The sequence below is a fragment of the Nyctereutes procyonoides genome, unplaced genomic scaffold (genome assembly GCF_905146905.1).
Source record: "Nyctereutes procyonoides isolate TBG_1078 unplaced genomic scaffold, NYPRO_anot_genome, whole genome shotgun sequence".
Lineage (NCBI taxonomy): Eukaryota > Metazoa > Chordata > Mammalia > Carnivora > Canidae > Nyctereutes > Nyctereutes procyonoides.
The window spans coordinates 1,125,180-1,141,555 of record NW_026575139.1 but is presented as its reverse complement, the minus strand read 5'-3'; the positions used below and the strand labels follow the sequence as shown (position 1 = coordinate 1,141,555).

At 48.6% G+C, this 16,376-nt stretch overlaps 1 protein-coding gene across 5 annotated transcripts in view; it reads left to right on the top strand.

Annotated features, from left to right (window-relative positions):
- The first annotated feature begins 3,825 nt into the window (after positions 1-3,825).
- Positions 3,826-16,376, top strand: part of KLC1 (kinesin light chain 1) — a 66,280-nt gene continuing 53,729 nt past the window's right edge. For 3 of the 5 annotated variants that reach the window (XM_055303978.1, XM_055303976.1, XM_055303975.1), the window contains exon 1: positions 3,826-4,118. The gene's annotated coding sequence lies outside the window, so the exon portion shown is untranslated. Of the gene's footprint in view, positions 4,119-4,494; positions 4,711-16,376 lie in introns of those variants that run through there. The other 2 variants (XM_055303974.1, XM_055303977.1) reach the window with 2 other exon arrangements.

Below are 16,376 nucleotides of genomic sequence, written 5' to 3'. Positions count from 1 at the left end.
GAACATGGAGATTGGAGTGAGCACCAGGCTGTGTGCTCCTGATTCCTCTCTGACCCCCAGGTGTCCGGCCAACGGGCAGGAGGCTGGCATGGGGGTGTTTTCACTCCTCCTTGACCAGGGCACTTCAGCCTTGGCTTAGTCTGGGTCTTGGAGATTGCCTCCACAGCTGTACTCAGGCCTCAGCATCTGGGCCTGCTGATCTCTCAGGTTTCACAACAGGGAAGTGAAAGGGTCAGAGAAGGAGGGGAAGGAGACAAAGAGATGGGGTAGAGGACAGGCATCTGCATTTGGGGAAAGCAGGAGGAGGGAGAGACAGAGACAGGCAGAGGGGAGGAGAAGGTGGCTCTGCCATGCAGGCTGCCTCTTTAGAAGGGAAGAGCACTTCAGGGAGGAAGGAGAGGCCTGCTCCAGGGGTCCCGTGCTGCTGCCACTGAAGATAGCCCTGCCCTCCGGGCCCGGTAACCCCGGGGACTCTGGCTAGGCTGGCAAGCTGCTGACCACAGGGATGGTCAAGGCCACCAGGACTTGTGCCAACAGGTGTGTGCTTCCCAGGGCCCTGGTCCTCAAGGCTTCTGGGGAAGGACAGATAATGGATTTGCTGCCCCTGGGTAGCCTTGCTGAGGCTTTTCCACCACAAAGGCTCTCCTCAGCTCTGCTAGTGTTCACATAGGAAGCGTGGGGCTGCTCCCTCCTGATACTTTTTTTTTTTTAAGATTTTCGAGAGACACACAGAGAGGCAGAGACACTGGCAGAAGGAGAAGCAGGCTCCCTCTGGGGAGCCTGATGCAGGACTTGATCCCAGGACCCCAGGGTCAGGACTGGAGCTGAGGGGATCCCTGGGTGGCACAGCAGTTTGGCGCCTGCCTTTGGCCCAGGGCGCGATCCTGGAGACCCGGGATCGAGTCCCACATCGGGCTCCCGGTGCATGGAGCCTGCTTCTCCCTCTGCCTGTGTCTCTGCCTCTCTCTCTCTCTCTCTCTGTGACTATCATAAATAAATAAATAAATAAATAAATAAATAAATAAATAAATATTTAAAAAAAAAAAAAAAAAGGACTGGAGCTGAAGGCAGACGCTCAGCCATTGAGCCACCCAGGAGCAGCCACCCTGCTCCTCTCTTCTGATTCCTAAAGCTGAGTTAATCCTTGGAAGCAGAAAGCAGACCAGGGAACCTGCAGGGCCTTTGCTGCAGCATCTGTAAATACGGATGCCAATGCCTCTCTTGGAGTTGCTGAGGATCAGAGGATTGAAAGGGACCGCGAGTGCCCAGGCCTCACAGCAAGGGTGGGTGATGGATTGTTAGTCTCAGTATGAGACTCTGAATGAGGATGGCCCGAAATGCCTGCACCCAGCCCCTCGCCCTGAACGATGGGTGCATCACAGCACTTCCATGAGGGAAGTAGCAGGGTCAGATTCAGGGGACCTGTGGATGGGATGTGGTGGATGAATTAGACTTTTCTCTTTCCTCATCACTCCAGACTCATTCCTGCCTGAGGTCCATTGCCTGGAGTGCTTGCCCTACCAGTTTTGCCCATTTGGCTCCTTCCTGTCACTTAGGTCTCAGTTCACTTGCCTGCCTCAGAGTTCAGGTCATCACACTGCCATTACCTTAATTCTCTGTGCATAGCACGGTGTGAGCAAGAGCAGGTGTAATCTTATCTATCCTGTTTACCAGCACACCTTTGTTCTTATGGTGGGGATCTTGGCAGCTCAACAAATATTTGTTGAGAAAATAAAAGAATAGGATAGGGAGGGCAGCCCCGGTGGCACAGCGGTTTAGCACCGCCTGCAGTCAGGGGTGTGATCCTGGAGACCCGGGATCCAGTCCCACGTCGGGCTCCCTGCATGGAGCCTGCTTCTCCCTCTGCCTTTGTCTCTGCCTCTCTCTCTCTGAAAAACAAAACAAAACAAAACAAAACAAAAGAATAGGATAGGGATCCCTGGGTGGCTCAGTGGTTGTGCCTGTGACTCGGGGCATGATCCTAGAGTCCCAGGATCGAGTCCCACATAATAAAGCCTAAACGGAGTGGCAGCAGTGGGGATGGAGAGGGATGGACTACAGCAGTAGGAAGGATTTAAGATCTTGGCTGCTCATTAGAAGAGGACATTAAGCATCTCAGGTCCTCCCTGGGCGAGTGGAGGGAACAATCACTGCACCCAGAGTTGCAGACAAAGGAGCCTCACTCAGCCCACTCCTCTCGTCTCTAGAGCACTTTGGTTACAGATGTGTGCCCAGCCCCTAGGTGCCTGTTGAGGAGTAGGTGACATCCAAGCAGCAGTGTGGCCAAATCATTAAGGGAAAGGTGGTTTGATTCACTGCTTCTCCCTCCTCCTTTTTTAGCTGACCTTTTGCATTTATATGAAAGTAAAGTAGGGGATCCCTGGGTGGCTCAGTGGTTTAGCGTCTGCCTTTGGCCCAGGGCGCGATCCTGGAGTCCCGGGATCAAGTCCCACGTCGGGCTCCTGGTGCATGGAGCCTGCTTCTCCCTCTGCCTGTGTCTCTGCCTCTCTCTCTCTGTCTCTTATGAATAAATAGATAAAATCTTAAAAAAAAAAAAAAGAAAGTAAAGTAATTGAGGGCACCTGCATGGCTCAGTCGTTAGGCATCTGCCTTCAGCTCAGGTCATGATCCCCGGTCCTGGGATCAAGCCCCACATTGGGCTCCTTGCTTGGCAGGGAGCCTGCTTCTCCCTCACCCTCTGCTGACAGAGACACTGGCAGAAGGAGAAGCAGGCTCCCTCTGGGGAGCCTGATGCGGGACTCGATCCCAGGACCCCAGGGTCAGGACTGGAGCTGAGGGGATCCCTGGGTGGCGCAGCAGTTTGGCCCCCTGCTTGTGCTCTCTCTCTCTCTCTCTCTCTGTCAAATAAATAATAATTTTAAAAAAAGAAATTAAAGTAATTGGACCTCCCTGTGAAAATCGAGGAGCATTTACTCCCCCACTGCCTGTGCAATTCTAGGGTTAAACCGGCTGCTGGTGCTGAGTTGATCTATCTGAAGAGCTGAGCAGTTCAAAAGCAGATGGGGGGGTGGGGTGGAGGGACGCCTCCTGGTCACCAGTGCCCCAGGGCCCGGCTCTTGGGATGTCTGCAGGCTCCAGGTGGTGGGGGTGGGGGGATGGGGGGTTCTCCCGAGCCGGTGGCAGGCAGAGAAAGCTGAGCATTGCCCCCTGAATCAGCATGCGTCCTCCTGGCTGGCTGCTGAGTCAGGCCTGCAGAGCTGAGCTCCTGGGCGGTGCAGCAGGCTGAGGCCCAGGAGCGCTCTCCGACCTGGAAGTACTGCCCTTCAGGCGGGGGCTGGAGGTCGTGGCACGGCTGCCACGGGGGAGGGGGTGCGTGCGGCCGCCGGGATGGCATCTCTGCCCTCGCCCAGCCCTGGCGGTGCAGTTCCGAGCGAGGCCTGCAGACTCCCGCTGAGCTCGGACTCTTGAGGACCCTGGGGCGAGGGCGTAACGGGACGGGGAAGGTCAGGGTCGCGATCAAAGACTAGGTGTCCCCGGAGAAGGCCCGGACGCCTGCTGCGCGGCCTCGACCCTCGGCCCCGCCGTGGACAGGCTGCTGACAGCCCTCCCGGCGGCTTCCAGGGAGATGGCAACGCGCGCCTGAGACGCGCGCGGACGGGGCTCCGCGCTGAGAGGCGGGCGAGCAGGCGCGGGGGTCCCAGGCGGCCGCGCCCCGCCCCAGCGCCCCCTCCCGCACGCCCGCGAGCCTCCTCTCCGCGCCGGGGCCTCAGTTTCCCGGCCGCGCCCCGCCGCGCCCCGCCGCGCCCCGCCCCCCGGCGGCGGGCGGTGACGTCACGGCCGCGCGGGGCATTGTGGGGCGGGAGCCCCGAGCCGGGGGAGGGACGCCGAGACGCCATTTTCGGCGGCGGGCGCGGCGGAGCCGGAGCAGAGCAGGAGCCGACGGGCGCGGGGCGGCGGCTGCAGGGAGGAGCCGCGGGGGACAGCGCTCGCGGGCGGCCGAGGATGCTGCGGGGCGGCCGCGCCGGCGCCCCTCGCTCGTGACCGCGGCGCCGCGCCTGAGGCATCGAGGCAGCGGGCCCCGCGCAGCCCGGCTCCGCGCACGCGCCCGCGCCCTCCCGGTGCTGACAGCGAGCGCGCGGCCCCGCGGGAGCAGCACGGTGAGCGGCCGGCCGTCCCCCGCCGCGGCCCCCCCCCACCGGGCACTTGTGGCGCCCCCTCGTCGGGCCCTTGGCGCCGCGCCCCCGCTCCGCATCCCGGGCGGCGCCCCGCGGACGGTCCCCTCCGCGCGTCCCCGGGCTGCGCTGCGCTGCGCTGCGGGGGGGGGGGCGGCAGCTCGCGGAACAGCTGCGGACCCCCAGCGGCGGGGGGGGGGCGCTCCCGGGAACGCGGCGGGGGGGGGCGCGGCCGGCCGGGCTTTGTCCGAATCCTCCCTCTTCCTTCCGGCCCCCGCCCTCTCCCGCGGCACCGCCCTGGGCGGCCGCGCCTGTCGTGCTCGCGGGCGGCGGGCTGCCGGGGCCCCCCGGGAGGCCGGCCCCGCGGCGCCTGCTCGGCCGCCGCTGCCCCTGGACCGCGGGACGCGAGCCCGCTCATCCTCCGCGTCCACCTGCGCTGGCGTCGCTCCTGCTCCCAAACTTGAAGCCGCCCCGACGCGGTTGTCAAATGCGGTGCCCTCTCGACTCCCCAAGACCTTTAAACGCCTTGAAACTGTAGTATTAGTGCCTGGCGGATTGGGTGGTTTTACAGCGTAAGGTGTGCAGATCCAGGTGGTGGTTTTTTTTTTTTTAATTATTATTTTTTTGTGCTAGAATTGTTGCTTATTGTTTCATTATTTAAACAACACATTAGGAATTTACGGTAAGCGTTTCATAAGGAGTCCTTGCAAAAAAACGTTTTTAAAGTGTGAGGACAGGGACGCCTGGGGGGGCTCAGTGGTTGAGCATCTGCTTTCAGCTCGGGGCGTGACCCCGGGGTCCTGGGATTGGCCCCGCGTGGGGCTCCCTGCATGGAGCCTGCTTCTCCCTCTGCCTGTGTCTCTGCCCCTCTCTCTCTCTCTCTCTCTCTCTGTCTCATGAATTAAAAAAAGAAAAAAAGTGTGAGGACAAGAGAAAATTTGAGGTTCGCTATTTAAACTGGTATATTAAAGGGCGGTTCTTTGATTCTTTGCGTTAGTTAAATTCTAAGGCTTTTTTAGATATAGCATGACTAAGCTATTGATCAGAGTCGTTAAGCTCAAAATACATGGTAGTAGTTGAGTCAAAAACCCATTAGGAAACTGGGACGATCTTCTTAAATCTCATCATCTTATTACCTGTTCTGGATTTGCCTCTTTTAGGGATTGGCAACAAGCCTTAGCGAGGGTGGGAAATTTGATTCATTGTTCTGTTTCCTAAGCATCTGTAGGAATACGATGATACTAAATATTAAAAACTTTAGATAGTGGGGAAACTGCATGTGGGAAGCCCGGCACTCCTAAGAGCCGGTTTCCCCAAGTCATCAGAGAATGCAACATCATGTTGCAGTGGAGTCTGGCAGCCCTGTGGTGTTACTGAGGGGGTGGAGGACCCAGGGTGGTAACTTGTCTGTGACCTGGCTCGTGCACTTTGCTTCCTACCACCTTCTAAAAACACTAAACAATGCAAATAAAGGTAGAAAGACCTGCATGGGAGTCAGGACACTACTGCTAGGAAGGATGAGAGAAAATAACCACTGGGGAGGAGCACATAGTATCTTAAGTATTTATTTATTTTTTTCTCTTAAGTAGTTTAAAATGAAAACTTAACTGTAGTTATTTAAAATTATACATTTAGGGCAGCCCCGGTGGCGCAGAGGTTTAGCGCCGCCTGCAGCCCAGGGCGTGATCCTGGAGACCCTGGATCCAGTCCCACGTCAGGCTCTCTGTATGATGCCTGCTTCTCCCTCTGCCTGTGTCTCTGTCTCTATGAATAAATAAATAAATAAAATCTTTAAAAAATAAAATTATACATTTAAAAATTATGAATTCTCATTCATTCATGCATGCATGAGAGACACAGAGAAGCAGAGACCTAGGCAGAGGGGGAAGCAGGCTCCCCCCAGGACCCTGGGATCACACCCTGAGCCAGAGATGCTCAATCGCTGAGCCACCCAGGTGCCCCGCAACCCCCTGCCAAATTATATATCGTTAAGCATGTTTCATAATGTTGAAGATAAGCCAATGTGTAGCTTTCCATATGGGAATATAAACACCAAAGATTGGTTAATTTGTAGGATTCATGTAACATGGAAACATAAGTGGAATATGATAAGAAACCAGAACTTTATGTAACAAAGAAGTGATCAGTAATATCCTAAACTGAAGTACAGGCAGGTTTTACATGTCAAATTGCAGGGCATAGAATAAAAATGATTAGCATATTAAGTGGTGAAAGCATGACCTTAAATGTCTATCTAGAACCAACTGAATGGCAGGTGCTGTGCTAAGTTGTTGGGAAAATAGGGATAAAAAACAGTTGTTGGGATGCCTGGGTGGCTCAGCAGTTGAACGCCTTTGTCTCAGGGCATGGTCCTGGGACTGAGTCCCACATCAGGCTTCTGCATGGAACCTGCTTCTCCCTCTGCCTGTGTCTCTGCCTCTCTCTCTCTGTCTCTCATGAATAAATAAATAAATAAATAAAATCTTTCTAAGTAAATAAATAAATAGTCTCTGGCCTCTAGGAGCTCATTGTCTGGTGAGGGAACAGGAAATCGACGGGTATGGCAGATTAGGTTAAATGTTGTGGTGAATGCCCTGGAAAGGTGATTCTGGATATGAGACCTGAAGAAAAGTACAATTGGTCAAATGCCAGGGGTGGGATTGATAATAGTCATTTTAGAGGATATAAGCTCTTAAGTGGTGCTGCCGTAAAGGGTACTAACGTTGGGAAGGATGAGAGTGGAAAGGGAAGATCAGGTAAGGAAGGCAAGAAGGAGGATTCTTAACAGTGAGGTGACACTTTAGAAAGCATAGGTAGTATGGCACGTGATTGGTGGGAAGCCAGTAGTTCCAAGTGAGAACTGAGATCTGACTTCGGGCAGCGGCAATAGGAACAGTGATACAGATGGGCTAGAGATGGCTTCTAAAGTGGCCCTGACCTGGGAGTGACTGGGCCAGGGTAAGGGTAGGGCTGTAGTCTGGAAGAGATGGAGTGGCAGTGTTGGTAGCTAGAGCAAGCTGCTAGAACATAAGTTGGATCATGTCACTCCTCTGCTAAGTTTTGGCTTGTGTCCTAAAAGCACTCTGCACCCATAGCTTTCCCTCATCTTTCTACTCTGGCCCTCACTTAGGCACACCTGGGCTCATCCTGAGCCTGCTCTTCTGCTCTTCTTCACTGTTGTCCCTTCTTCCCCGTTGTCTGTCTCTTTCACTTAACACCCTTTCGTCTTTCTGCCCTGAAGTCTCTCGGATGGATAATATACTCTTCTGTCAAAATGAAATCAGAATTTAGTTGTGTCATAACTATTTTTTAAAATGTACTTACTGGGGACACCCGGGTGGCTCAGAGGTTGAGCATCTGCCTTTGGCCCAGGGCGTGATCCTGGAGTCCTGGGATGGAGTCCCACGTCGGCTCCCTGCATGGAGCTTGCTTCTCCCTCTGCCTGTGACTCTGCCTCTCTCTCTCTCTGTCTCTCATGAATAAATGAAATCTTTAAAAAAAATGTACTTATTTTAGTTGAAATATAGTTGACTTACAGAATTATATTAGTTTCAGGTGTACAACAGTGTAATTCAACGGTTATAGACATTACCAAAAGCTCACTGTGAGAAGTATAGTTAATATTTGTCAACATACAAAGTTATTACAGTATTATGTTTTAACTAGTTTTTAAAAAAGATTTTATTTATTCATGAGAAACAGGGAGAGTGGCAGAGACACAGGCAGAAGGAGAAGCAGGCTCCCTGTGGGAAGCCTAACATGGGACTCGATCCCAAGACCCCGGGATCACGCCCTGAGCCGAAGGCAGATGCTCAACCACTGAGTCACCCAGGGTGTCCCAGTTTTAACTAATTTTTGAAGGCAGATGAAAGCAATTTGGATCTGTGGTTTTAAATATGTTTAGTATGTTGTTCATGCTTGATAAAACAAGTAGGTGAATATCAATAGGACAAGAATTTTAAGCTGAGTTCATATGTAATGTAGACACTTATTTCCTTTTTTCTAAAATATCCCAGTTACCTCAGTTTAAACCTTGGGTTGTTCCCTGGCTGATTGCATAATGTGGAAGTATATGTCCACAGCCTCTCTGAAGCTCACTCAACCACTACAATGACAGTGAAGTTAACACCAAATCAGATAAAATTGGTGCTATAATCCTTTCCCATTCTACTGTGGACAAAACTGAGGTCAGAGAGGGCAAGTTACTTGAGCCAGAGGTACACAGCTGTGAAGTCAGGTTTCTAATTCAGGTATTTTTGTATGCACATTTCAAACTTTGAACTACCTTGCTGTCAGGAATCCCAAAGATGCTAAGCTCCAGTTGCCTTCATCTGGGAAGTCCTTGGCCAGTTCTTGCATTTCAGAAGCCCAGGTGATGCACTGTGGCCATGGTGACTCCTTGGGGTTGCTGTCTAAACATTGTCATCATAGTATTTGTGTTCTTTGCAGAGTCTGGCATAGAGAGGGTGATCAGTAAAAGCTGCTTGAGCCTTCATTTCTATGATTTCTGTGAATCCATAGAAATGTTTTTTTCTTAAATTTACTTATTCTGCTTGTTTATTTTTTTATTTTTTTTAAATTTTTATTTATTTATGATAGTCACAGAGAGAGAGAGAGAGGCAGAGACACACACAGGCAGAGGGAGAAGCAGGCTCCATGCACCGGAAGCCCGACGTGGGATTCGATCCCGGGTCTCCAGGATCGCGCCCCGGGCCAAAGGCAGGCGCCAAACCGCTGCGCCACCCAGGGATCCCCTATTCTGCTTGTTTAAAAAAGAATTTGTATTATTGTGTAACAGGGAAAATGTTAATTTCTGTTCTTTTTACAATTGTGGTAAAAAACAAATTAAGTTTATTTACACTGTTGTGCAACAGATCTCTAGAACTTTTTCATCTTGCAAAACTGAAACTATGTGTCCATTAAGTAACAACTTCCCACCCTCCTCCCCCCCAAACACAATTCTACTTTCTGATTCAGTGAATTTGTCTACTTGAGGCACTGCTTATAAGTAGAATCGCACAGCATTTGTCTTTTATTATTTATTTATTTATTTATAGATTTTTTTTTTATTCATGAGAGACAAAGAGAGGGGATGGAGCAGAGACACAGGCAGAGGGAGAAGCAGGCTCCATGCAGGGTGCCCAATGTGGGACTCGATCTCAGGACTCCAGGATCACGCCCTGGGCCAAAGGCAGACGCTCAACCACTGAGACACCCAGGTGTCCCTGTCTTTTATTTTTAAAATATTTTATTTATTTATTAATGAGAGACACAGAGGAGAGACACAGGTGGAGAGAGAAACAGGCTCCCTCCAGGGATCCTGAGATGGGATTCGATCCCAGGACCCCGGGATCACACCCTGAGCCGAAGGCAGATGCTCAACCATGGAGCCACCCAGGTACCTGTCTTTTTTTTTTTTTTCTTTTTAAGTTAATTTTTTTTTTTAGTAATCTCTACACCCAACATGGGGCTTGAACTTACAAGCCCAAGACCAAGAGTATAGCATGTCTTTTTGTGACTGTCTTTTTGTGATTTAGCATATTGTCCTCAAGGGTCATCCATAATTTCTTTTCTTTTTAGCTGAACTATTAAGTTTTAAAGCTTTTGTAGCAATCCCTGGGTGGCGCAGCAGTTTGGCCCCTGCCTTTGGCCCCAGGGCGCGATCCTGGAGACCCGGGATCTCTATCTCTCTCTGTATGACTATCATAAGAAAAAAAAAATCTTTTGTAGTATGAATTTGTATTAGATTCTACTTTTTTAAAAATATATATTTTAAAGATTTTATTTATTCATGAGAGACACAGAGAGTGAGGCAGAGACACAGGCAGAGGGAGAAGCAGGCTCCATGCAGGGTGCTTGATGTGGGACTTGATCCCAGGTCTCCAGGATCACGCCCTGGGCCGAAGGCAGGCACTAAACTGCTGAGCCACCCAGGGATCCCCTACTTTTTGTTTATTCATGAGAGACACAAATTCCTGGCTGGCTCAGTCAGAAGAGCATGAGATTTTTGTTCTCAGGGTCATGAGTTCAAGTCCCACGTTGAGTATAGAGATTACCTAAAAATAATATCTTAAAAAAAATCTTAAAAAATAAATAAAGAAGGCATGTAATTAGGTCAGGCACACCAAGGTAATCTCTATCTTTTTTTTTTTTTTTATTTTCATTTATTTACGATAGTCACAGAGAGACAGAGAGGCAGAGACACAGGCAGATGGAGAAGCAGGCTCCATGCACAGGGAGCCCGACGCGGGATTTGATCCTGGGTCTCCAGGATCGCGCCCTGGGCCAAAGGCAGGCGCTAAACCGCTGCGCCACCCAGGGATCCCGGTAATCTCTATCTTAAGGCTAAGTGATTTGGGACCATAATTACATCTATGGCAAGAAATCTCTCTCTCTCTCTCTCTTTTTTTTTTTTTTTAAAGATTTTATTTATTCATGAGAGAGACAGAGAAACAGAGACTCAGGCAGAGGGAGAAGCAGGCTCCATGCAAGGAACCTGACGTGGGACACTCGATCCCAGGTCTCCAGGATCACTCCCTGGATCGAAAGCGGTGCTAAACTGCTGAGCCACCCAGGCTGCCCAAGAAATCTCTTTATAGCAGTACTTAGAGGGACTTGATTAACTGGGAGATGTGTTTGCACCAGGGGCCAGTAATCTTGAGGGGGATGAAATGTCTGCTTACCACATCCTAGTTCTAATGTGTTCTCAGAACAAAACCATTCCTAACCATCTTTCACTTAATGTTGGGAGTTATGATTTCTGAATATGTACAAATAAATGTTAGCAAATTCTTTTTTATTTTTTAGAATTTACTTATTTATTCATGAGAGGCAGAGACAGAGGCAGAGGGGGAAGCAGAGTTCCTGCAGGGAGCCGGATGTGAGACTCCATTCTGGGGCCCCAGGATTACGCGCTGGGCCGAAGGTAGATGCTTAACCAGTAAGCCACCCAGGCATCCCACAAATTCTGCTTTTTTAAAGGAAATTGAGATACAATTTATATACATTGAAATGCCAAGATTTTAAATATATTATTCATTCTATTTTGATGACTATATACCAAGATACGGCCCAGAAAATTCCCTCCTGCCCCTTGCCAATCATCCATCACCCCTCTCACCACCCGCCCCCGCAGCAGTGATCTGATTTTTATAACCACAGGGTAGTTCTTCCTATTCTAGAATTTCATATACATGAGGTTATACAGTATATATTTTTTGCATCCAGCTTGTTTTTTTTAGATGTTATTTGTTAGGGAGAGTGAGAGGGAGAAGCTGAAGCAGAGTCCCCACTGAGCAGGGAGCCTGATGCAGGACTTGATCCCAGGAGCTGTAGGCATATGTTTCACGGACGGAGCTGCCTAGGCATCCTTGCATCCAGTTTCAGCATAACGTTTTTTTTTTTTTTTTTTTTAAAGGTTTTTTTATTTATTTATTTACGATAGTCACAGAGAGAGAGAGAGGCAGAGACACAGGCAGAGGGAGAAGCAGGCTCCATGCACCGGGAGCCCGATGTGGGATTCGATCCCGGGTCTCCAGGATCGCGCCCTGGGCCAAAGGCAGGCGCCAAACCGCTGCGCCACCCAGGGATCCCGAGCATAACGTTTTTGAAATTCATACATGTTGCTATGTCAGTGGAACAGAAAGCTGTTCCTGAGTGGTCTATTGTGGGACCTATACAGTCAAGCCATTTTCTTCTTGAAGCACATTGGGGGCAGGGGTACTCATTTTTGTGGGAGACCATGTGGGAATACATCTTCATTTCTTCTGGCTAAATACCCAGAAGTGGATTGCCCATAATGTGGATGTAGTATTAACATTTATTTGCTTGTTTGCATTTGTTTGTTTATGAGAAGTAGCAAGCAGAGAGGGAGAGAGAATCTCAAGCAGGCTCCACACTCAGCTGAGTTAATATATCCTTAACTTTTAAAGAAACAACCCAGGGGATCCCTGGGTAGCTCAGTGGTTTAGCGCCTGCCTTCGGCCCAGGGCGTGATCCTGGAGTCCCGGGATGGAGTCTTGCATCAGGCTCCCTGCATGAAGCCTGCTTCTCCCTCTCTGCCTGTATCTCTGCTTCTCTCTCTGCTTCTCTCTGTGTGTCTCTCGTGAATAAATAAATCTTTAAAAAAAGAAACAACCCAGAGTGCTTGTACATTTTACACTTGGACTAGCAATGTGTGTGTTCTTTCTTCTGGTTATTCCATATCCTCTCTGGCATTTGGTATTCTTTTCTTCACATTCTAGTGGATGTATAGTGGCATCTTGTCAAATGGGTTTCCTGAGCATTTCCCTGATGACTAATAATGAGCACTTATTCACATGCTTATTGGCCTTTTGTGTATATTGCTTTTGTGAAGTGTCTGTTAAATCTTTTACCTGTTTAGAAAGTCAGGTTGTCTTTTTATTATTGGGTATAGAAATTCCTTATGTATTTGAGTACGGGTCTTTTTGCCAGGTACATATGTTGTAAATATTTTTTCCAGTCTAGGCCTTAACTGTTTTTTTTTTTTTTTTTAAGATTTTATTTATTTATTCATGAGAGAGACGGAAAGAGGCAGAGACACAGGCAGAGGGAGAAACAGGCCCCATGCAGGGAGCCCAGTGTGGGACTTGATCCTGGATCCCAGGATCACACCCTGAGCCAAAGGTAGATGCTCAACCGCTGAGCCGCCCAAGTGTCCCAGCTCTAGGGCTTAAAATATATCTTTTTTGGTTGTGCCATTTAAATAATCAGTAATTAAAAATTTTTTTTAGTAATTTTAAAATTTGATGAATTCAGGGATCCCTGGGTGGCGCAGCGGTTTGGCGCCTGCCTTTGGCCCAGGGCGCGATCCTGGAGACCCGGGATCGAGTCCCACGTCGGGCTCCCGGTGCATGGAGCCTGCTTCTCCCTCTGCCTGTGTCTCTGCCTCTCTCTCTCTCTGTGTGTGACTATCATAAATAAATAAAAATTAAAAAAAAAAATTGATGAATTCTACTTTATCAATTTTTTATGGTTCCTGCTTTGTATTTTGTCTGTTTTTTTAAAGGTTTTTTTAAAATTTTTATTTATTTATGATAGTCACACACAGAGAGAGAGGCAGAGACATAAGCAGAGGGAGAAGCAGGCTCCCCACTGAGCAGAGAGCCAGATGTGGGGCTCCATCCTAGCCCTGGGATCATGACCTGAGCCGAAGGGTGATTCCTAACTGAGCCTTATAATATGTATGTGTGTGTGTGTGTGTGTGTGTGTGTGTGTGTGTAGTCTGTGTATATATATATGTTTAAAAGATTTTATATATATATATATATTAAAGATTTTATTTATTTATTTATTCATGAGAAACAGGGAGAGAGAGGCATAGACACAGGCAGAGGGAGAAGCAGGCCCCATGCAGGGAACCCGATGTGGGACTCGATCCTGGGACTCCAGGATCACGCCCTGGGCCGAAGGCAGCACTAAACTGCTGAGCCACCCGGGCTGCCCAAGATTTTATATTTTTAAGATTTTATTTTTTTTCAAGATTTTATTTGAGACAGAGAGAGCAAATGGGTATGCATTAGCTGGGGAGGGGCAGAGGGAGAAGCAGACTCTCTGCTGAGCAAGGAGCCAGAAGTGGGGCTTGATCCCAGGACCCTGAGATCTTGACCTGAGCCAAAGTAGCATGCTCAACTGACTGAGCCACCCAGGTGCCCCAAAATTTTTGTGGGAGCTCCCATCCCCAAGATCAAGTCTTGTGTTCTGGATGTTTGGGTGGCTTGGTAGGCTAAGTGTCTGACTCTTGATTTCCATTCAGATCATGATCTCAGGGTGGTAAGATGGAGCCCTGTATCAGGATTTGTGCTCAGTGGGGAGTCCGCTTGAGATCCTCCCCCTACCCTTCCATGTGTGCTCTCTCTCTCTCAAAATAAATCTTAAAAAAAAAAGTCATGCTCTACCAACTGAACCAGCCAGGCACCTCTTAAAAACCTGTTGTTTCGGGCAGCCCGGTTGGCTCAGCAGTTTAGCACTGCCTTCAGCCCAGGGCCTGATCCTGGATCGAGTCCCATGTCGGGCTTCCTGCATGGAGCCTGCTTCTCCCTCTGCCTGTGTCTCTGCCTCCCCCTCACCCCCTTTCTCTCTCTCTCTCTCTCTCTCTCTCTCTTTCTTTCTCTCTCTTTCCCCCCTCCCCCTCTCTCCCTCTGTCTCTCATTTTTTTTTAAAGATTTTTTATTTATGAGAGAGAGGGCAGTTTAGACTTAAATAAATTTAATGTTATATTTGTTTTTCATTTTGAAATGAAAGTGGTGTTTTTTAACTACGTAATGAATACTCCATATTTTTTTGCCACACACTCCCATAACACCCTGTTTTGTAATCTCTTAGTCACACTGTCCGATGAAGCTGTTTTTCCTTTTTGTTTGCTCAACCAAAGACTTATAATAGAGACATCTGCATCATTTGGGCTTACTCATTCTTGATTTAGGAAAAAGCATGTTCTTCTATATTTCTGTGTAGTGCCCTTCCTTGTAGTTTGTTATGCTTAAAATTTGCATCCGAAGAGATGGGCCTATGGGCCTTTGGTCCCATGGCAGATTGAATGACCTAGTGCACTGTCTGGCTGTGGCCAGGAGTCCTACCTGGCAGGGGCTAGGCACCTGACTAGCTGTTGGGGGAGGTGGCCTTATAAAACTGTTTCATTAGATGCAGCGTGGTCATTGACAAGCAAAGCAGATGCTCTCTTGGCATATATGCACGCTTCATGTAGGAGGGTGGTTAGGTTACTGTGGAGTGAGAAGATCCGCGTACATAGAGGAGGAGGTTTTCAGAGCAGAACTGCATTTGACCTGAGCATGGCTGTGGGGAAAGAACCCAGGAAACTCCATTTCTCTAATTCTGCAAGGGCATCCATGATAGATTCATCTTAAGAGGCAAATGAAGCTTTTGTTTTATCCAGTGGGCTATAGTTCTGGTATGGAAATGGATTCAGAATAGATGCTGTAGTTAGGGAGGTTTTTTTTTTTTTTAGTTTTTTTTTTTTTTTAAAGATCTATTTATTTATTCATGAGAGACACAGAGACACAGGCAGAGGGAGAAGCAGACCCCCCCCCCGCAGGGAGCCCAAATGGGGGGGTCCCCGATACCCCGAACCGGGATCATGCCCAAGCCAAAGGCAGATGCTCACCGCTGAGCCACCCAGGTGTCCCCTGGAGTCTTTTTTTTTTTTTTTAAAGATTTTATTTATTTATTCATAGAGACAAACAGAGAGAGGCAGAGACACAGGCAGAGGGAGAAGCAGGCTCCATACAGAGGGACTCCATCGAGGGTCTCCAGGATCACGCCCTGGGCTGCAGGCAGCGCCAAACTGCTGCGCCACCGGGGCTGCCCTGGAGTCTAATATTAAAACACTTACCTTTTTTTTTTTTTTTTTTACACTTACCATTTTTGTGTGTGTGTGAAAAGTATAAATTTATTGCTCTACCACCAAACCTATATGAAGTCACATCAAGGTTTTTCTCAGTCATACTCAATTCAGGTTTTCTGCTCTTCCTTTTCATTTTTCTTTGGGTTTGATTTAAGTTCCAAGAACATATGAAGAAAGGCATCTGGCATTCTATGCTGGCATCTGCTGAGAGATACGCCTTTTTTAAAAAAAAATTCTTTATTTAAATTCAATTTAGTTAACATATACTGTATTATTACTCTCAGGGGTAGAATTTAGCGATTCACCAGTTGCATACACTTTATGGGTTTTTGTGATTTTTAGGCCAGCATGATTCATTTACTCAGTTTATTCTTATGATTTACATTTGGAAGAGAAGATAAAAGGATTACATTAGGTTGATTAGGTTTGAGGAAGTTTTTTTTTTTTTTAAAGGTTTTATTTATTTATTCATGAGAGACACAGAGAGAGAGAGACAGGCAGAGGGAGAAGCAGACTCCATGCAGGGAGCCCAACATGGGACTCGATCCCGGATCTCCAGGATCACGCCCTGGGTGGAAGGCAGCGCTAAACGGCTGAGCCACCCCAGCCGCCCAAGGTTTGAGGAAGATTTGATTGAAGGAGATAACACTGTACAAGTAGAAAATAATGAGTTGATAAAATTTCTATCTGGAACTGCTTTGTGGCAAGCCCTGGAATTATGTCTTAATGCTGCCTCTGGCAGTTTGTGGCCCACAGATGAAGTTCCTAGTCAGAAGGTACCTGATGGAGCACATCCTTCCTTGAGTAGAAGTTAGTGGTTTTTATTTGGGAAAGAGTAGGCAACGTATAGCTGGATAAAA